The sequence below is a fragment of the Canis lupus genome, chromosome 18 (genome assembly GCF_003254725.2).
Source record: "Canis lupus dingo isolate Sandy chromosome 18, ASM325472v2, whole genome shotgun sequence".
NCBI lineage: Eukaryota > Metazoa > Chordata > Mammalia > Carnivora > Canidae > Canis > Canis lupus.
Window position 1 is genome coordinate 28302517 of NC_064260.1, and position 18147 is coordinate 28320663.

The 18147-nt window shown below is 39.9% G+C and overlaps 1 protein-coding gene across 7 annotated transcripts in view; it reads left to right on the forward strand.

The window, feature by feature from the left end:
- The window catches only part of LRRC4C (leucine rich repeat containing 4C), a 1155306-nt gene that overhangs the window by 678033 nt on the left and 459126 nt on the right, over positions 1–18147 (forward strand). For all 7 annotated transcript variants that reach the window (XR_007403558.1, XM_049096568.1, XM_049096569.1 and 4 more), the window contains one exon: positions 14176–14312. The gene's annotated coding sequence lies outside the window, so the exon portion shown is untranslated. The remainder of the gene's footprint in view (positions 1–14175; positions 14313–18147) is intronic.

Below are 18147 nucleotides of genomic sequence, written 5' to 3' on the forward strand. Positions count from 1 at the left end.
CGCCACCTTGTGATACTTTGTCTATTCCTGTTACTCCTATTTTTTGAAGACAAAAACCAAAAATCAATTCATCTAGCCCCTCAACTTCTCTAGCTTTTCTTCACAGTACGTTGGCTTGGGACAAATATAAAATAGAAGTGAATAGAAGGAGGAAAAACTCTGGTCTCTATTCCATGGGGCCATTATTTTTAAAACATAAGTAAGATCAAACTTTAATTTATAACTGAGAGTTCTCCAAGGTTTAGCTTTTCCTCTCCTTACCTGTGTTCTCTTCTCTCATTATAGACTGATGATGGGGAGCATCAGAGCTTTGCTCAGGGATTGGTACAAAAAAGAGTCAGTAGAAAATATGAGATTTTTGCCCAGCGGGAGTTGGGATGGAAGGGGAAGTTCTGGTTTTAGAGACAGGAAGAGGAAAGAGGGTAATAAGATGTGTCTGTTCCCACTCCCTCCCCAAACAGGCTTCATTTGTAGTCACTTTGTGTGCATGGGTCATTTAAAATGGTGCATGTGTATCTGTGTGTTTATCTCAATCTCTCTTTCTCTCTCTCTCTCTCTCTTTTAAGAAGGGAAATAAATGACCACACACTGGTTGATGACATATCAGCCTGGAAGATGGCCAAAGAGAGATCTATTTATCAAGCACAGCCGTTTCCATGTTTTAAAAATTGGTCTCTGGAGCTACAGCAAATACCATGTGTGATTTACTGTACAAGAAAATGAGAGGAAGTAGACTTAGTAACCTTTGGATGCCAAATGTCATTTGTAAACATATTTATAACCAGAAAGGATCTTAAGGATCAGATCTGTGTCATCAGGATCACCTGGGAATCTTTACACAATGAGTATAGCTCAGCCTCCTCTCTCAAAATTCTGATCAACCACTTGCTTTGAGGTACCCACCTGTGTATTTGTGTAAAAGGGAGGAAAAACGGTTTCAGGCAATTCTGATGCGCACTCAAACTGAGAATTTCTGACAACCCAACATTTTGGGTTGGGGAATCATTTTAATTGTCCATTGCTACGTAATAGATTACCCAAACTTAGGTGCCTGACGCAATGTAGTTTCGGACCTCAGAGCCTCGTGGATCAGAAGGCCAGGCACAGCTGACCCCGTTCTTTTGCTCATTGTCTAACAAGGTCGCAGTCAACATGTGGGCAGGGTTGTGCTCCTTTCTAGAGCTCAGAATCCTCATCCAAGCTCTTATGGGTTTGGCATCGTAGGACTGAGGTCCCCATTTGTTCCTAGCTCTCAGTTGAGGGTCCTCTGCTCCTATCTGCCACCACAGTTTCTCACCTTCCTCCTGCAGGTCTACTCATAAGCTCCCTTATGGACCAACTTACAGTGTGAAAGCTACACGTCTAAGCCAGCAAGAGAATCTCTTGCCACAGCCTAAGATACAGGCGGATGTAAGCACAGAGCGACTGTCCCGTTACCTTGGTCATATTCAGTTGTCTAGAAGCAAGTCTCCGATCCTGCCCACACACTCAAGGGAAGAGGGTTATGTCAAGACTTGACTCCCTGGGGTCCACTTCACAGTTTGTCCACCATGAGGAATTCTAAGGAGTTCAACTGGCCACTTGAGCGTATACAACAAATTGCAGAATGTTAGTTTTCTTATTAGTCTGGGGAATCTTCCAATAGATAATTAATTACATTTCACATTTCTTACGAACAGTATCTAGGGTTAAATGCTGCTATAGGGAGCGTGTATTTCCATGTTCTTATTGATCTCATCATAGAATGTGAAAGCCAATTTATAAGTTTGTTCATTTTCTTCGGATCATGTAGGTAAAATATTTACATAAAAGTAGTTAATTTAAAAAGAGCCTTTGGCCCTAACATACGGTGGCTGTTTGGAACATAGTCATTTCTGCTAAAGCCTGATTTTCATGGTGATTGCAACCACCTTTTGAATAGTCTGCAGTTGTAACTAGAATCATTCATGTGGCAAATGTTTTGGCCTAAAGGAAAGTGAAGTATTTGGCCAAAACCACAGCTGACAACATGAGTTGAAGGTGTTTTCTCTTTCTTAGCATTTTTATAGCTACTTAAATATTTTTGGAGTTAGCATCACCCAAACATGTGAAGTACCTCAGGAGAAAGTTGGTCATTTTAACTGACCCCTAGCTACGAGAATGTGTACGAGTCTGAAATTTAGTTGATTACCATCTGTTTCTAAATCTCAAACGTCTGAATTTCGTGGTTGGGAAGTTCTTTCCAGTATCTTTTTTTTTTTTTTTTCCTGTTCAATTTAAAGTTATTCCATCTTGATACACGAGTAACGACCATGGGCATATGTTGAATGTGTTTGGGGAGATACCAGTTTTTCTTTTGCATTATTAGTGCATTTTAATACAACTGCTATGATTATAATTAGCTGTAATACTCCTCTTGCCACAGAACACTTCCTTAAGCCAGTTCACCTGATTTGATTAAGAAATTACTTTTGAGATTTCAAACACTCAGGTATGCCAGTGCAATATCATCAGATTTGTTTCATGTCCCTCTTTTGGAAAGAAATATAATTTTATACTTAGAGCTGATTCCTCATTACCCCAATCATGATCTGCTCTCCTCGCCGCATAAAGATAACCAGGCTGGAGGTGACTAGTATCCTGCAGCATGTGTGCATCCTTACCATGTACATTTTTATACCTTCACTCCATATATCTATAAGATATAGATGCAAATGTTTTTCATTTGCATAAATTTTATGGATGTACTTTCTCAACTTGTTCTTTATACTCAATATTGTGAAATTTGACAAAGTTATTCATGAAGGGCTAGTTCATTTATTTTGACTACTGAATAGTAGTGCTTTGTTATATAAGAATACTATAATTTATTTATTTATTTATTTATTTATTTATTTATTTATTTATTTATTTATAGGATTTGATTTATTTATTCATAAGAGACATAGAGAGAGAGAGGCAGGGGGAGAAGCAGGCTCTATACAGGAAGCCTGATGTGAGACTTGATCCCAGGATCACGCCCTGAGCCAAAGATGCTCAACCACTGAGTCACCCGAGGTGCCCCTATTTACCCATTTTTAATTGAAAGACATCTAATTGTTTACCATTACTCATGGCTATAAAAAACGTTTCCATGAACATCCCTGTAAATGTCTCACTGTGCTTCTGTGGGGGTGTTTCTCCAGCAAAGTTGTGTTTACATTTTTTGGACTAATTCACAGAAGGAAATACACTTTTTTCTTAGGACTTGCAATCTGCACACATGCACACATATCCACATATGGAAGTATACTTACCTTTACCATTTCTATATTCACATTCATATGCACACACACATACTGGGAATGTGAATGAGTACAATTTATTCCAGCATTTTTTTAATTCTATTGTAATAAACTAAAATGGATAAAGACTCACCAAATTGAATGGGGAATATTTTAATGGGCTTTAATTAGCACTTTGAAAAATGATGCCCCAGGTTATATGCTTAATACCAGAAATGTTACAAAAAATAAGCATCTTCAAGTTCTTCATATCCCTATCTTGCTCTTTAGAGAGTTTGAGAAAATTTACACTCTCATCAGTGGTATAAATGTTCCTATTTCAGTTCCTATTTCCCTTTGTTTTTTTTTCAGGTCTTCACATCCTGTAGTATAATTGACAAATAAAAATTATATATATTTTAAGATCTACAGCTTGATATGTTAATGTGTGATACATTGTGAAGCGATCACCACAAGGAAGCTAATTAACATATCCATCACCTCACATAGTTACTTTTTTTCTTCATTTCTTTCTTTTCTAACTGTGAGAACACTTTAGATCTACCCTCTTAGGGAATTTCAAGTATACACTACAGAATTGTTAAGTATATCATCATGATGTGCATCAGACCTCCAGAATTCACTTATCTTGTGTAACTGAAACTTTAAACTCTTTGACCAAGATCTTCTCATTTTCCCTGGCAACCAGCATTCTACTGTGTTTCCAAGAGTTTGACCATTTTAGATGCCACATCAAGTAAGATCATGTATTATTTGTCTTTCTGTGCATGGCTCATTTCCTTGTCTGGATTTGGAGACATGATCAGGGATATGGAGATTATCTGAAATAATCACAGTAAGCTTTGGTAAGACTCATTGCGCTGAAATGGTACATAAATTTTATAACATAATAGGAAATAGAATGTGAGATTATCTACATATAGGCAGCAGGTATTTCTTTAGATGTGCCTCCCACTCTTCTCATAACATTAAAGAAGATGGAGCTCTGGGTTCCTCCTAACCTGTGGCTCCTTTCTTTTTATAGAAGTACTGAAACCACCAATTTTTTTCCCACAAGTAAAACAGGGGAGGTTTCAGGAATCTACATTAATTTACTTAGACCCTAGATCTGCTGAATATATTTTACATGGCTTATTTGTAGAACCGTTGTTGGGTCAAAATGAAAGCACCCTACCAGAAGTCAAATCATCAATCTCACCAGACTTCTAAAACAGTAGCTTTTTCTTACCGAATAGAGTTCTTTGTCATTATTTATTCCTTGTTCCATGAAGATTTAGAATAATTTGTCTATAAAATCATTAGGCTTGATTTTTGTGTGGATTGGGGACATTGTTCTAAGGGGGCAATAAGGTAAGTAGAGTATAAGGGGGCAAAGAGTATATTACTTTTTTTATTAAATAAATAATTGATTAAATACATCCAATTTATTTAATGGACTTTAGTTTCCTATCCATTCTTTTAGTCAGTCTTGGCATTTAATATTGTTCTTAAAAATTCTTTTTTAGCAATTCTTTTTTTTTTAAATTTATTTATTTATGATAGTCACAGAGAGAGAGAGAGAGAGAGGCAGAGACACAGGCAGAGGGAGAAGCAGGCTCCATGCACCGGGAGCCCGATGTGGGATTCGATCCCGGGTCTCCAGGATCGCACCTTGGGCCAAAGGCAGGCGCCAAACCGCTGCACCACCCAGGGATCCCCAGCAATTCTTTTACATATTTGAGGACTATGTTACTGTTATCAAGTGCATTCAGGTTTAGAAACAGCATACCTTACCGTTGTGTGGCTAATTGCTAGTATTATTCAAAGCCTCCTTTCTGCTATTAAAGTTTTCTAATATTTTGTCATATTCTTTTTGTTTAAAATTATCCATGGTACTCTACTACAATTTTTAAATATCAATTTTATTTCTGATGATAGCCTGTTTTTAGCCATGATTTTAATATTGTTTCTCTCAATTACTTCAAATGATTCCTTTCGGTTATTTATTTTTTTCCTGGAACCAGCTTTACTTTTGCTGAAAATTTTTGTGATCCTTCTGCCAATGTTGCTGTTTTGGTTAATTTTGTATCGATCCCAAACTTTTCTTTCCAATTTGTGTTCACATTCTCCATTTTAAAAATCGAGTTTCTTTAGTTAAATACAAAGCCCACTAATATGCTATATTTTTTCTTTTATAATATATACATTTAAAGCTTAAATTGTTGTGAAAGCTAGTCCTGTCACTGCACCTCTTAAATATTAAAAGGATCCAGTATTCACTGTCATTCAAGTCCAAACATTTCATAATATCAAGTATAGTTTCTCTTGTTTTGGGGCCTCTGGGTAGCTCAGTAGATTAAGCAGCTGCCTTTGGCTCAGGTCATGATCCTGGGGTCCTGAGATCAAGCCTCATGTCCGGCACCCTGCTCAGTGGAGAGCCTGTTTCTCCCACTCCCCCCGTCTCTCTGTGTCAATAGATAAATAAAATCTAAAAAAAAATTTTTTTCTCTTATTCTTACATGAATCACTTAGTTGAGTAAAGTATTTTATACATGTCGTTGGTTAAGTTTATTTTTTTTAATATTTTATTTTTTCATGAGAGACACAGGGAAAGGCAGAGACATAAGCAGAGGGAGAAGCAGGCTTCCTGCAAGGAGCCTGATGTGGGACTCGATCCCAGGACCCTGGGATCATGCCCTGAGTCGAAAGCAGATGTTCAACCACTGAGCCACCCAGGTGTCCCAAGGTTAAGTTTATTTACTAGGTTCACCTCTTCTCTAAACTAGATGTTTTGTTCAGACAATATCATCAAGAGAACTGAAACTAGTTTCAGTTTTGCTGAGAATTTTTGTTTCCTATATAGTCACTGTCTTTGTTTTTCTTATTTTTTACAATCATCTTGATGTTTTTCTGCAAGTGACTAAATGAGATGTATTAAAGTCTTCCGCCATGATTATGGAATTGTCTATTTCTCTTTTTAGTTCTACCTTCTTTAGCTTTATGTATTTGGGGACTGCGTTATTGTTATCAAGTGCATTCAGGTTTAGAAACAGCATATCTTAGAGTTGTGTGGCTCAGGCTTTGTAGAGGTTTCCTCTGCTGCTAGAGCCTTTCACCTGCCTCTATTCAGGCATGTATGATTTTATGGAGCTCATAGTACCAGCTAAATTTCCTTTTTCATTTCTCACATCTGGCAGTATTTCTTCCACTTTTTTTTTTCTTTTTCCTTCAGAGCTGTGTATCTGTTGTTCTCTTTCTTAGATTCACATTCAACATTTCTGTTTTGTAATGGGAGATAAACCTAGGTTAGTTCAATCATGTGGTCACATTCAGAATTCAAATCTTAATTACTTACCCAGAGTAAAGATATATTCTAGCTAAATAAATGTTATCTAAGTGACCCTTATTCCAAACAAAACAAGACAAAATAAACACCTGATTGCAACTTATTGCTAAGATTTACTATATTATTTCAGTACTAGCAACTTATTATTATTACCACTACTAACAATATTACTATTACTCATTTTACCAATAATTGTAACAATGATAGCTAATTGCTAGAATTATTCAAAACCTCCTTTCTGCTAGCTACTCTCAAACTGCTTTGTGGGCCTTAACTCCTTACTTAATCCTCAGACATGTACTATGAAGTAAATGTTATTCATATTTTACAAGGAAACTGAGGCATAGAGGCTAAATAACTTGCCTGAGAGTACTTAATTGCTAAATAACAGAAGCAGAGTCAGAACCCCAATGGCCTGGCTCCCAAGTCCTGATTCTGCTTTTAGACTCAAGCATGAGAGGTCCTTTCCCTGGGCTCCACTCTTTAAAAACATCCACATGGCATTTCTTCAGTCAGTTCTCTTTTATAGCCATGGACTTCATGTAGTTAAGGGGAGGGTCCCACTTTATAGTCCCCAAGCAACCTTTAGATCAGGCCTTAATGTTAGTTGGGATCTGGAATTCCTACTCAAAGACTTTTTTCGGTCTCCATGGGGCTCTTCCTTTAGTGTGTCCTAAGAACAGGTATCATTACTGCAGTGTGTACCTAGAAACTCAAGGTGGCTCTGTATAAGATATGTGGTTGGAGCTTGGACAGGCCGGCTGGAATGTTGACATGCATGCGGGTGAGGTCCCTCCTATAAAGCTGGACTTAACAGGGGGTAGGAATATATTTAGGGCTAAGGGAGAGGGCTGGGCCCCAAGGGCCGCCTCTTCCTATGCCAGTTCAGTCCAGTACAAAATGCCGAGCCATCTGAGAATTCCAAGTTTTAACATAACCATTTAGGCCATTTTGAAGATGATGAATGAATGATGAAATGGTTTTATTAAAAATGTGCTGGCTTTATTCTTACCTGAAGTATTTTTTAAAGATTTTATTTGTTCACTTGAGAGAGAGAGGGCAAACGAGTCAGGGGAGGTGGGGAAGAGGCAGAGGCAAATCAGGTAAACAGCACAAGTGTCAATCAACTGGATAAAGATGTTGCAATGGAATATCACTCAGCCATAAACAATGAAATCTTGTCATTTGCAATGATGCAGATGGAGCTAGAGAGTATTATGCTAAGTGAAATAAGTCAGAGAAAGAGAAATACCATATGATTTCACTCATGTGGAATTTAAGAATTAAAACAGATGAACAGGGCAGCCCTGGTGGTGCAGCAGTTTAGCGCCGCCTGCAGCCCGGGGTGTGATCCTGGAGACCGGGGATCCAGTCCCACATCGGGCTTCCTGCATGGAGCCTGCTTCTCCCTCTGCCTGTGTCTCTGCCTCTCTCTCGCTCTCTCTGAATGAATAAATAAATAAATCTTTAAAAAAAATTAAAAAAAAATAAAACAGATGAACAAAGGGAAAAAGAGAAAGGAAGAGAAGCAAATGAAGAAACAGCCTCTACTATAGAGAACACATTGATAGTTACCAGAGATGAGATGGTAGGGGGATGGGTGAAATAGCGGCTGGAGATTAAGGAGTGCACTCGTTGTCAGGAGCTGCAGGGAATGTACAGAAGTGCCAAATCACTATATTGTACACCTGAAACTAATATGAGACTATGTTAACCAACTGGAATTTAAATGCAAACTTAAATAAATACATGACTCCAGAATGTGCATTCCTTCCTTTACTGCTCTGTGAGAATGCTCTAATTTCTTTATGTTTGGGATTTGGGATTGAGTTGTATGTGACAAGGTGGGGGCATAGTTGACAAATACGTCACCTGGATGTTGCCTAACAAAGTAGGTAACATTTAGTAGGCATTTCAAAAATGTCATGGATAACCGGAAAAAATTAATTTAGCATTTATCATATGTCAGAAGTACTGTCTTTTTGCTTTCTGTACGTTATCTCATTTAATACTAAAACAAGGCTTTTAGTTAAATATCGTAATTATACCCTGATATAGATGAGGAGACAAGTCAGAGAGTAATCTGAAGGCAATAAAGCCAGTGATTGACAACCTGGGTTTGAAACTGAGGTTGTATGGCATTATGAGTGCAGATGCTTATAATGTAATTTTGCCTTCCTGAGAATGAATGAATGAAAAAATACCCACAATTTTCCTAAAAGTCATACTTATCTTTAAAACTTAGCTAAAAAAACAAACAAAACAAAAACAAAAACAAAACAAAACAAAACAAAAAAAACAAAAAAACACCTTAGCTGAAACAGTTGGATGTGACTTAATCAGATGCACTGCACATCTTATTTTGAAGTGTTTCTAGGCAGGTTGGACTTGAACATCTGACTAGAGTACCATAATCATGTTTAAACTTAGATTTTGTTTCAAAGTTTATTATCAGATAGACTGTGGGAATGAATGAAAGATATACACTGGCATCAGATCTTTTTTTGAGATCGATGTATTAACACGTTATTGAGTTATATGAATTGTGATTATTTATCATGCTTCTGATTGAAGGCACCAGCTAGGATATTATCGTTATAAAAATAATAACTCAGCTCTTGATTGTATGTTTATGTCAAAAGCCCCATTGAGATTTGGAATGCTGATGACCCAAATGTAATAAAAGAGCCCTTTATTCATTTATATTCAGTAAAATAGTATTAGAAGATGATGCATTCCCTCTTCCCTATGGTTAGCAATTTGGGTCTCATGATTCTGTATTAAATGTATTATTTGTTGGGATATAATTTGCAAAGATTCTGTATTAAGCATTAGTGTTTCTGTTTCAGCTTATATTATAAATTATGTGTTCACACTCAAATGGTGAAAATATATACTCTTGGAAATAGTCACAGTAAATGTGTACATACAGAGCAACTGTTGGGTTTGAAAAGGGGCTGGTCACATGGGCAAGAGATGAGAACACTTACTGACACCAGGGCTCAACCCTCGAGGGCATATCAGTGTCTGCTGGTCTCTAGGACTGCATCTAGAGGGAATCACCGCATCTATACTTCCCTTAACTCTTGCTCTTGTGTTGTACTCTGCACAATTAATAGCAGCATGTTGCAAGATGCACAACTGGAGCCAAAGAATTTGACCTCTTGTTAGAATAGATCCCTAAGACAGACCTGGTGCTGAATGTGGAGATAAGAGTCCTAATTATTTTATTTTATTTTTAAAGATTTATTTATCTGAGAAAGAGTGAGCAAGTGAGGAGGGACAGAGGGAGAGGAATAAGAAAATCTCAAGCAGACTCCATGCCCAGCACAGAGCTTGATGTGGGGCTTGATCTCACAACCTTGATCATGACCTGAACCAAAGTCAGGAGTCATCCACCTAACTGACTGAGCCGTCCAGGTGCCCCTAAGTGTAGATATTTTAATTCTCATATCAAGCCGGAATGGTGGGCAGGGTTGAGGGTAGATGTTGTAAATGCTACATTAGGGTTCTTTTCTTTTTTTTTTTTTAATTTTTTTTTCTTTTTAAATTTATTTATTCATGATAGTCACACGGAGAGAGAGAAAGAGGCAGAGACACAGGCAGAGGGAGAAGCAGGCTCCAAGCACCGGGAGCCCGATGTGGGATTCGATCCCGGGTCTCCAGGATCGCGCCCTGGGCCAAAGGCAGGCGCCAAACCGCTGCGCCACCCAGGGATCCCTACATTAGGGTTCTGAAGCCACATTCACCCACTGTTAGATTTCAAAAACCTTGCCTTTCTTATTATATGTAGAACACATATAAGGAAGTTGATGTTTGTCTTGGTCTAGTGCCTATCGCAACTTCCTCTCTTTTGTTAGCTGGAGATATTTTTATTAATTGGAAATACTAGCTCTTTGATTTAGGTGCATGGAAAGGCCACAGGGATAGGGTGGATTTATGGAAATGTCAACTCACATCCTAATTCCACGTGAGACCTCTGGCTTTATCATTGAATGTATCTTAACCATAGTCTTTGCCCCCCATCCAATTTTATTAACATCATAGATATAATTGGTTACAAGACTGAATGGGAGCCTTCTTATTTTTCCTCAATGGAACATCACTCTCTTTGAAGATCTCACTCGGCATAGACCATATGCACTTTAAACATTTAGATATATTGATACAAGGAAAGGCCAGCTTGGACCAATTGTAGGCCAACATGTTTACAGTGAAAATCCTATATAAGTGGAAAAGAACATGGAAACTAGTAGAAGGTCTGAGTTTTAACACTGAAGACTAGCAGTGTAGCCTTGGCCATATCAGGTAAGGTCACTAAAACATCAATTTCTAAATGTTTAACAATGATGCATTCCAGGCACACTCTTTTAAATTATTTTGAGGATTATATGGGACAACGCATGAAAAATATTTTTGTACTGTTTTCCTGGCAGCTCAGTGGAAGCCAAACAGAGCTTCTGAAATGAAAACAAAAGCAGAAATTTTTAAAATTCACAAAGGTAGGAGATTATGATTAATTAAAAAGTTAAGTTTCTTTAGAATGTTTTCCCATCCCTCCATTTTCAATACAAGCAGCAATTCAACATTGCTCAATTCACGAACCTCCCCAGGGGGATCTTGTTTTCCTGGCAGCGGTTTGATAAATTTGGTGGCCTCGTGATAGGGGGATTATATTTTAACAATGGGATCAACAGCTCATCCGAGTACCTTTGACTCTAGAGGGAAATAACACTTTTAGGTGGAAACCTGCAATGTTCGTGGACATCTGCATAATGATGGAAATTAGCATAGGTTTACATAGTACACTACTCCATTAGAATTTTGATGACTTGGAAAGGAACAGAGGTTGTAAATTTCCTAAGGGAAAGTCTCTGGAGGGTGTGAAGTCTTGAAGCAAAATCAGCTCCATGGAAGAAGCATGTTGTGAATGGCTGAAAGGACAGAAAAATGACAAATGTGTTGCGTTTTTTTCCCTCCAAAAAAGTGACCTGTTGCTGCTGGGGCGACACAGTATTCGGAGGCCTGCTAGTAACAGGTGTCCTTTCTCTCTGTTCTGCTTATTGAGAGGTGATCTAGTAGAAGCCTGTTCATTAGATACCTACGACCATAATTTCCTCCTAGCAATACTCGTGTGGAGGGGGAGGAGGAAAAGGAGGAACAGGAAGGAGACAAAAATGGTAGATGAGCAAAGAGAATAGAGGAGGGGATGAAAGCAAGAAGAGTTGGGATGAAGTGGGCAGAAAAAGAAGAAAAGCATGGAATCTGCTTGGTGCTACGGTCTAGTAGTCCTGAGGGCGCGGCCCTAAACGTTTCTGGTCTGTGAGACTGTAAGTGGATGAGAAGTAATTGACTCTGCCAGAGATTCTGAAATTCACCCAAATTTTCAGCGACACTCTGCAAATGGGGAAAGGGATCACTCCTGCCCTCCTGTTGCTGCTGACGGGGGGAACGTGCTTGAACTTGCGAGCAAAAGCTTACTGAAGTGTCAAGCCATCCAGGACCATGGTTTTCCGTAGAGGTCTTTAGAATCCACAGGCAATGGCTGAACGTAGAAAAATGATTCCCAGAATTTGGGCCACCAAAGACCCCTGTCATATTTTCTTACTGTTACATGAACCTGTAACTTGAATTTTTATTTTTTTCCCTGCTGAACAGAGTTCGTTCTTTGATGATACTTGATGTGTTTCTCATCTTCTTATTAATCTGGAAAATATAGCCATCTGTCATTCCAGACAGGTATTAGTCCTTTTTTTTTTTTTTTTTTTTTTTTCTTTAGTGATTCCCTCCTTGAGTTGCTTTAAATCTACCCATAAAGAGACTGGACAATTCAGGTGGCTTTTGTCTTATTGCGGATGATGGCAGTCACTGCCTTTTTGGAATATTTAAAATAGCTCATAGCATTGCTTATGTAGACTCATAAACATATACAATCAAATATTAGAGTAGAAAGGGAAACAAATTCAGACGGAAAACTTCAGATTAGCTGGATAGATAAATAACGAGGTAAGATGGGTTGGAGAGATCCTGGGGCCTCCTCACAGCCTTCAGAAAGTTTTAATAATTTACCCCTCACTTTTTCTGCCGGCTTTGACAGATGGGTGGCCCATTCTCTTACATAGCTAGACCCCGATAAATGGAAAGATGCAGAGAAGCTAGAAGCAGGGGATGTGGAGACAAGCCCTGCTCGTAGCTGAATAAAAGATTTAAGAGAATCACTCTATTTCCCTGAGCTCTGCTTTTCCATCTATAAAAAGAAGACATTGGGCTGTGTGATCTTGCTATCTCTTTCTATTCTAAAGTGATGTGATTTTTTTTTAACATCACTCTCCCTAAGCCTCATTTTTCTTATCTGTAAAAATGGGAAGAATGCCTACCTCACAAGGTGACTTTGAGGATATAAAGATAACAATTGAGTGCCTTTTCCTGTACAAACCTACTTGATTTCTGAATTCAGTTATTAAGAGTTTATAGAATGAGTTCAGATAGTGAGGCGTATAGCACTGTTGGAATCTCTTTGAGTTTGGTGTTTCCTGAAGCAAGTGGTGAGTTTTGGATAGTGAGAATTTATCATGTGTTTTTAGTTCCTGGATATCTATGTAAGCACCTTGCATATAGCCAACACTCAATTAAGACCTACCCTGGTCTCCTTGACCTTGAGGATAAAGACAGCCTTGCTTAGCTTTGCGCCCTGAGCCTATAGCACAATGGCTACCAGTCGGGGAGGTCTGTCTGTCTGTGTTTGTGGCCCTCAGGTAAATCATGGGACCCTGCTGAGTCTTGCAGCAGCTGAGTAAAATGTACCTAACAATGTATACGCCCCGTGGGGTTGAAGTGAAGAATGGTAGATGGTTATGTCAAAAAAAAAGGGCAAATCAAATCATGACTCCTCATACAGATATAAAATGAACAGGTATTAAAGATTTTATAAAACTGGGTGAGTCAGGGAGGGCACCAGGAGTGCTATAACCAGTTAAAAGAAAAATCCAAAACAAAGATGCGCTTATAGGTCAGGAATTCTGAAGTTGATGTGCAAATGTAGGTGAAACTAGCTTCTTTCAGAGTGTGCGGAGAAGTTAGCTGAATCTGTGCAAGACAGGATAAAACTCGTGTGTTTGTAGAAAATAATTATCTCATTATTTTATCTATTTTGCTTGTTTTGTTATTGTTATTGCTTGTATAAAAAGTACTAGTACAATCCCAGGCCCATGGGCAACTTCTCCAAATGTTGAATTCCTCACCACCTCCTGAGGGCCTGCAAATAACAGGCCAATTTTAGTCAAATGTATTAAATCGAGTCTCTAATCAATAAATTTTTATGAAGATTGTGCCATCCACCTGCTGCACTTCTGAAGTTAGGTGTAATTATAGATACCAAGCCACATTGACAGGCAGTATAGTTTTTAAGACCCATCACTTCCTACTAAACCGACTTTTCTATTACAGATAATAAGAGTGGCAAAAAGATTTTAGCGTGCGTTATGGGTGCTAACATATCTAAACTCTCAACCAGTAGTCATCTGGTATTTAAATTCCAAGGATATTCTTTAATTCCGTGTGTGAGTGCGGGTGTGTGTATTTTTACAGGAGTTGCTGGAAGAACAGAGCTCACCCACGCAGATTAACAGTATGGAAACATCCTGAAACTACTCTGGAGTCTAAATAAAACGACTGGATTCGAGTTTCATGAACAAGGAGACTGGTCCATGGATGATTTGCTACAGGTAAGTGAGAGGTATAATTTACTCTGCTAGAATCCTTCACATGTTCATTGACTGCGGGGTTGCTAATTGCGTTTCGGATGATTATAATACTCCTTTGGTACAGCTGACAGCTTCTCTTCCCTCCCAAACACACACATGCGGATGCTGACATATGGTTAAATATCTGGCCATTTCATCTTGCTCATTTGGGCTTCCATCAGTTACACGAGGAGGAAGCAGGGGGGAAACAAAAGAACCCACTTCATAAAACTTTTACTAGCAGTGATTTCTGTGGAGGGGCGGGAGTCAGACTGAGTGTTCCTGGAGCAGATGTTCTTGGCGCTGCCTGGGAGTGGAAAGAGTGGCAGATTGGCCTGCCCAGGGTTCAGAGTGAAACAAGCAGACAACTGGGGATGCCCCCTCTTTTTTGGAAATGGGGGCAGAAGTTAAGTCATTAATGTGGAACAAAGTGTTTGGGAAAGGTGGCCGGCTTTTTCGTCTCCCTTTGCAAACCTGGGGAGACTGGAAAGCTTGAGGTGGTAACAGCATGAAAGTAGTTGCTGTTGGGCTATTGGGAAAGTGGAACTCATCTAAATGGACCAGTGGGGGAAGCAAGAAAGTCCAAGCGACTCCTACAAATGGCAGTATGTGAGGTGTGGGGCGCGTGTCGGGGCATCTCCTTGAGCTGCATCTTGTACCATCAGGGGTCAAGGCTACCTGAGCCTAGAAGCAAGAGCCGTCCAGCTTGGTTCAATGGAAATAATCTGTTCATTCATCTGTGGTGTTTCACTCTGTGAACAGATAAAAGATCCAAACTTGAAGCTCCATCTATGGCAAGTGAGACATTTGTACTTGCCATTTTCCGTGGCAAACACTTGGTTGAATCAGTCATGCTGTTCTAAGGAGGGAAAGTAGAAATGTTGCAAGAACCTGAAACCACAGTCAGAGGAGGAATTGCTCACACATTTTCCTGTTAATATTTAGTCTCCTTGGGTTGCATGTATAACAGCTCTCTGACCTAAATTCATAACTCAAGAGCTTCCCGGAAGACAACTCTTGTTTCTTGCACCGACTCTATCACATTGTGTAAGATTAAGCTACTAGAGGACATGCTATCTGTCTCTAGGGAGACCTCATTGCTTTGAGAGTCGCATAAAAACATAGAATAAGGAGCTGTTTTGTAGTATGGGAAGTGCTCGCAAAAGATGAAAAGGCCAAAAAAAAAGACGAAAAGGCTACATTCGGATAAAGTCTGGTAGAGGAATATGAACCAATAAAGAAAGAAAAGATTTGAAGCTTTTTTTTTTCTTTCTTACTTTTTTTTTTTTTTTAATTGTACTGATTTGTTTGAGAGAGAAATAGAGAGTGCATGAGCAGGGAAGGGGCAGAGGGACAAGCAGACTCCCTGCGTAGCGTGAGGCCTGATGCCGGTTTGATCCCAGGACCCTGAGATCACAAGATCACCCTGAGCCCAAGCCAGATGCTTAACCGACTGAACCACTCAGGTTCCTGGTGAAGCTCTTTTGCACTCTCTCTCTCTTTTTTTTAAGTATGTATGATTGTCCCCTTTCTTTGGCTTTCATTGGAGTCCTATCTATTCAGAAAAGTGAATGCTGCTTGCATTTAGTTAGTATCTTTTGTTTATAGAGAAGAAAGACCCGTGTAGGTGGAAAAAAAGATTATTCTGGTAACATATGTCAACAGAAGTGAAGTAAAACTTGAAAACAAGGGGTAAAAAGGCAATACTATCCTCATCAGTTTGTCCTGTTCTCAAAAACAACAGAGCTCTTACTTCTTTGCGACTCTGCTTCTCCCCGAACTCCTGTCCACCCCACACCCCACTTCTCATTTCTGATTTTCTTAGTCCTGTATTTGTTCAGCTCATTGTTTTGCCCCGTGAAGAGACTTTCATGGCCCGTCCAGCTACTTTCCCTTCACTCGGCTTCGAACCCTGTCCTGATAACCTGCACCTGTTAGGCCGCACTCAGGAAACAGCAACCGTGCCATGGTGATTTTAACAGATGAGATTGGAGAATGATTCACCAGGTTTTTGCAGAACGGAAAAGGTGAAAGGGGGACCCTGGGGAATTCTAGAAGGAGCCACTAGAGAAGTGGCTGTCCTGAGTACGGGGACAGTGGGCAAGTGTTTGGGGGGTGATTAGACTGTTAGAATCCTGAGGGAGGGAGTTTGTAGAACTGGAATTTCAGAGTCTCGGGTGAGGGTGTTGCCTGAAAAGTAGAGGAGCTTTAGAAGCTCAGGGGTGGGGAGGACTCCACATTGCCAAGATCCATGTCTCTTAGAAGTTAGAGCAGCTGGCAGGTGCCAGTGCCTCAGGAGCTCCGACTGGGGACCATGTGGAGCTGGGACTCAGAATTTTCTGAGGGATCATGTTCAGCCAGGATTACAGGCTGAGAAACCAGAAGGGGATCCACAGACAGAGCCGACTGGCCAAGGGAATGTCCTTTGTGGTGACCCATGCCCCACCTCTCAAAACAAATTAGCGGGGGAGGGTCTTGAACGAGAGGTAGTCACTTTTTACTGAGCACAACGGAAAGCATCGGCCCTGAGGTAGCAGGGCTGTGAATCTGACAGTTTTCCTTAAAGTCAGCTAAGGGCATTTCTGTGACGGCCACCTGGTCCAGATATAAAATATGTACATGTGACGTTATTGGTGACTGATTTCATTTTATTGCTTTAATTAAAGTATTTTGTGGCGACAATTGTAACATTGTGACAACTGTACATTAATGTGTGATTTTAAGCAATGACATGGGGGGAATTCTGTGTACCCCCTCCCCCTGGCCCCCCTAGAGATAATTATCTCACAGAACTTGATGGCAGCCAGGGTCTTGCTGGTCATGCAGTCACCATGCAGAGAGCATTCTTCTCACCACCAGGGGCCCTCCTGTTGTCCTTTTGTAGCCACACCCACTTCATTCCCACCCCCTGACCTTTTCCTTCAGTAGCTGGCAACTATTGATCTTTCAGTTTCTATCACTTTCTCACTACAAGAATGTTGTATGAATGGAATCATATGTGACATTTGGAATCCGCTTTTTTCTTTAAAAAAAAAAAAAAAACTTAAATTCCATTTGCCAACATGTAGCCCCCAGTGCTCATCCCATCACGTGCTCTCCTCAGTGCCCATCATCCAGTTACCCCAACTCCCCTCCCCACCTCCCCTTCCTCAACCCTGTGTTTGTTTCCCAGAGTCAGGAATCTCTCATGGCTTGTCTCCCTCTCTAGTTTTTCCCCACTCAGTTCCCCTCCTTTCCCTTATAATCCATTTCACTATTTCTTATATTCCCCAAATGAATGAGACCATATAATGTTTTCATTTTCCGATTGACTTATTTCACTCAGCATAATACCCTCCAGTTCCACCCACATCGAAGCAAATGGTGGGTATTTGTCGTTTCTAATGGCTGAGGAATATTCCACTGTATACACAGACCACAGCTTCTTTATCCATTCATCTGTTGATGGACACTGAGGCTCCTTCCACAGTGTGGCTATTGTGGACATTGCTGCTGTGAACATTGAGGTGCAGGTGTCCCGGTGTTTCACTATCTTTGGGGTAAATCCCCATAGTGCAATTGCTGGGTCGTAGGGTAGCTCTGTTTTTAACTTCTTGAGGACCGTGCACACTGTATCCAGAGTGGCTGCACCAGCTTGCATTGCCACCAACGGTGCAAGAGGGCTCCCCTTTCTCCACATCTGCGCCAATATTTGTGGTTTTCTGTCTTGTTATTTTAGCCATGGAACTGGCTTTTATCGTGCAACCCAATGCTCAAGAGGCCCATCTAAGTTATGGGTGCAATAGTTTATTCATTATTTTTTGCGACTAAGTAGTAT